Source organism: Leptopilina boulardi, unplaced genomic scaffold (genome assembly GCF_019393585.1).
Source record: "Leptopilina boulardi isolate dan_hultmark-lab unplaced genomic scaffold, ZJU_Lbou_2.1 LbouV2_103, whole genome shotgun sequence".
Classification (NCBI taxonomy): Eukaryota; Metazoa; Arthropoda; class Insecta; order Hymenoptera; family Figitidae; genus Leptopilina; species Leptopilina boulardi.
This window is the reverse complement of record NW_026137645.1, coordinates 69,580-74,542: the sequence shown is the minus strand read 5'-3', so window position 1 is coordinate 74,542 and position 4,963 is coordinate 69,580.

Genomic DNA, 4,963 nt, shown 5'->3' with positions numbered 1-4,963 from the left:
GATACCAATTTTGAAGTAAATCCATCAATTTTTAAAAAAAATAGCCTACCTCTCAAAATCCGACAGGATTTTGGAGGTTAGAAAAAAATCCTGACGTGATGGAGCAAAACGGACTTCGGATTCGTGTTCAGCGCGTCAAAATACATGGAAAATGACAAGTCTGGTCTGCCGCGCACGACACTTTTTTTTTTGTAGGGCTGTGTTATGAAGTCTTACCTTTCTTGGATGGATTACTGCATTTTGCTTTTGCTAGTTAGATTATAACATCTTACCTTTGTAGGGTTGATTATTTCATCTTGCCTTTGTTGGTTGGAGTATTAGATCTTGCCTTTACAAGCTGGATTTGGTATTACATCAAGTCTTTATTGGTTTCCGCCATTTTGAATTCTAAAATACTAACATCGGATTCGTAATCAGCGACACCAAAAACCCCCGAGTAACGAATTTTAAGCAAATCCGATTGAATTTCAATATTATTGTCGGCCATATTGGATTCGACATTTTGAAGTTTTAAAATATGACTTCGGATTCGTAATCAGAGAAGCGGAAAAGAGAAAAATTTTCAAAAAAATTCAATTTTTCTTAGGCAGACTATGTTATTGCAATTTCTTGCACAAAATACACCAAAGAGTGTAGAAAAAAATTGACACCCTAATGCGAGTAGAGGAAGACCTTTTTTATGACCAAAAACGCATCCAAAAGCATAAAAAACGTACCAAAAAAATTCAATTTTTCTTAGGCAGAAGATTTTATTGCATATTCATGCACAAAATACACCGAAAAGTGTAGAAAAAAATTGACACCCTGATCCGAGTAGAGGAAGACCTTTTTTATGACCAAAAACGCATCCAAAAGCATAAAAAACGTACCAAAAAAATTCAATTTTTCTTAGGCAGAAGATTTTATTGCATATTCATGCACAAAATACACCGAAAAGTGTAGAAAAAAATTGACACCCTGATCCGAGTAGAGGAAGACCTTTTTTATGACCAAAAACGCATCCAAAAGCATAAAAAACGTACCAAAAAAATTCAATTTTTCTTAGGCAGAAGATTTTATTGCATATTCATGCACAAAATACACCGAAAAGTGTAGAAAAAAATTGACACCCTGATCCGAGTAGAGGAAGACCTTTTTTATGACCAAAAACGCATCCAAAAGCATAAAAAACGTACCAAAAAAATTCAATTTTTCTTAGGCAGAAGATTTTATTGCATATTCATGCACAAAATACACCGAAAAGTGTAGAAAAAAATTGACACCCTGATCCGAGTAGAGGAAGACCTTTTTTATGACCAAAAACGCATCCAAAAGCATAAAAAACGTACCAAAAAAATTCAATTTTTCTTAGGCAGAAGATTTTATTGCATATTCATGCACAAAATACACCGAAAAGTGTAGAAAAAAATTGACACCCTGATCCGAGTAGAGGAAGACCTTTTTTATGACCAAAAACGCATCCAAAAGCATAAAAAACGTACCAAAAAAATTCAATTTTTCTTAGGCAGAAGATTTTATTGCATATTCATGCACAAAATACACCGAAAAGTGTAGAAAAAAATTGACACCCTGATCCGAGTAGAGGAAGACCTTTTTTATGACCAAAAACGCATCCAAAAGCATAAAAAACGTACCAAAAAAATTCAATTTTTCTTAGGCAGAAGATTTTATTGCATATTCATGCACAAAATACACCGAAAAGTGTAGAAAAAAATTGACACCCTGATCCGAGTAGAGGAAGACCTTTTTTATGACCAAAAACGCATCCAAAAGCATAAAAAACGTACCAAAAAAATTCAATTTTTCTTAGGCAGAAGATTTTATTGCATATTCATGCACAAAATACACCGAAAAGTGTAGAAAAAAATTGACACCCTGATCCGAGTAGAGGAAGACCTTTTTTATGACCAAAAACGCATCCAAAAGCATAAAAAACGTACCAAAAAAATTCAATTTTTCTTAGGCAGAAGATTTTATTGCATATTCATGCACAAAATACACCGAAAAGTGTAGAAAAAAATTGACACCCTGATCCGAGTAGAGGAAGACCTTTTTTATGACCAAAAACGCATCCAAAAGCATAAAAAACGTACCAAAAAAATTCAATTTTTCTTAGGCAGAAGATTTTATTGCATATTCATGCACAAAATACACCGAAAAGTGTAGAAAAAAATTGACACCCTGATCCGAGTAGAGGAAGACCTTTTTTATGACCAAAAACGCATCCAAAAGCATAAAAAACGTACCAAAAAAATTCAATTTTTCTTAGGCAGAAGATTTTATTGCATATTCATGCACAAAATACACCGAAAAGTGTAGAAAAAAATTGACACCCTGATCCGAGTAGAGGAAGACCTTTTTTATGACCAAAAACGCATCCAAAAGCATAAAAAACGTACCAAAAAAATTCAATTTTTCTTAGGCAGAAGATTTTATTGCATATTCATGCACAAAATACACCGAAAAGTGTAGAAAAAAATTGACACCCTGATCCGAGTAGAGGAAGACCTTTTTTATGACCAAAAACGCATCCAAAAGCATAAAAAACGTACCAAAAAAATTCAATTTTTCTTAGGCAGAAGATTTTATTGCATATTCATGCACAAAATACACCGAAAAGTGTAGAAAAAAATTGACACCCTGATCCGAGTAGAGGAAGACCTTTTTTATGACCAAAAACGCATCCAAAAGCATAAAAAACGTACCAAAAAAATTCAATTTTTCTTAGGCAGAAGATTTTATTGCATATTCATGCACAAAATACACCGAAAAGTGTAGAAAAAAATTGACACCCTGATCCGAGTAGAGGAAGACCTTTTTTATGACCAAAAACGCATCCAAAAGCATAAAAAACGTACCAAAAAAATTCAATTTTTCTTAGGCAGAAGATTTTATTGCATATTCATGCACAAAATACACCGAAAAGTGTAGAAAAAAATTGACACCCTGATCCGAGTAGAGGAAGACCTTTTTTATGACCAAAAACGCATCCAAAAGCATAAAAAACGTACCAAAAAAATTCAATTTTTCTTAGGCAGAAGATTTTATTGCATATTCATGCACAAAATACACCGAAAAGTGTAGAAAAAAATTGACACCCTGATCCGAGTAGAGGAAGACCTTTTTTATGACCAAAAACGCATCCAAAAGCATAAAAAACGTACCAAAAAAATTCAATTTTTCTTAGGCAGAAGATTTTATTGCATATTCATGCACAAAATACACCGAAAAGTGTAGAAAAAAATTGACACCCTGATCCGAGTAGAGGAAGACCTTTTTTATGACCAAAAACGCATCCAAAAGCATAAAAAACGTACCAAAAAAATTCAATTTTTCTTAGGCAGAAGATTTTATTGCATATTCATGCACAAAATACACCGAAAAGTGTAGAAAAAAATTGACACCCTGATCCGAGTAGAGGAAGACCTTTTTTATGACCAAAAACGCATCCAAAAGCATAAAAAACGTACCAAAAAAATTCAATTTTTCTTAGGCAGAAGATTTTATTGCATATTCATGCACAAAATACACCGAAAAGTGTAGAAAAAAATTGACACCCTGATCCGAGTAGAGGAAGACCTTTTTTATGACCAAAAACGCATCCAAAAGCATAAAAAACGTACCAAAAAAATTCAATTTTTCTTAGGCAGAAGATTTTATTGCATATTCATGCACAAAATACACCGAAAAGTGTAGAAAAAAATTGACACCCTGATCCGAGTAGAGGAAGACCTTTTTTATGACCAAAAACGCATCCAAAAGCATAAAAAACGTACCAAAAAAATTCAATTTTTCTTAGGCAGAAGATTTTATTGCATATTCATGCACAAAATACACCGAAAAGTGTAGAAAAAAATTGACACCCTGATCCGAGTAGAGGAAGACCTTTTTTATGACCAAAAACGCATCCAAAAGCATAAAAAACGTACCAAAAAAATTCAATTTTTCTTAGGCAGAAGATTTTATTGCATATTCATGCACAAAATACACCGAAAAGTGTAGAAAAAAATTGACACCCTGATCCGAGTAGAGGAAGACCTTTTTTATGACCAAAAACGCATCCAAAAGCATAAAAAACGTACCAAAAAAATTCAATTTTTCTTAGGCAGAAGATTTTATTGCATATTCATGCACAAAATACACCGAAAAGTGTAGAAAAAAATTGACACCCTGATCCGAGTAGAGGAAGACCTTTTTTATGACCAAAAACGCATCCAAAAGCATAAAAAACGTACCAAAAAAATTCAATTTTTCTTAGGCAGAAGATTTTATTGCATATTCATGCACAAAATACACCGAAAAGTGTAGAAAAAAATTGACACCCTGATCCGAGTAGAGGAAGACCTTTTTTATGACCAAAAACGCATCCAAAAGCATAAAAAACGTACCAAAAAAATTCAATTTTTCTTAGGCAGAAGATTTTATTGCATATTCATGCACAAAATACACCGAAAAGTGTAGAAAAAAATTGACACCCTGATCCGAGTAGAGGAAGACCTTTTTTATGACCAAAAACGCATCCAAAAGCATAAAAAACGTACCAAAAAAATTCAATTTTTCTTAGGCAGAAGATTTTATTGCATATTCATGCACAAAATACACCGAAAAGTGTAGAAAAAAATTGACACCCTGATCCGAGTAGAGGAAGACCTTTTTTATGACCAAAAACGCATCCAAAAGCATAAAAAACGTACCAAAAAAATTCAATTTTTCTTAGGCAGAAGATTTTATTGCATATTCATGCACAAAATACACCGAAAAGTGTAGAAAAAAATTGACACCCTGATCCGAGTAGAGGAAGACCTTTTTTATGACCAAAAACGCATCCAAAAGCATAAAAAACGTACCAAAAAAATTCAATTTTTCTTAGGCAGAAGATTTTATTGCATATTCATGCACAAAATACACCGAAAAGTGTAGAAAAAAATTGACACCCTGATCCGAGTAGAGGAAGACCTTTTTT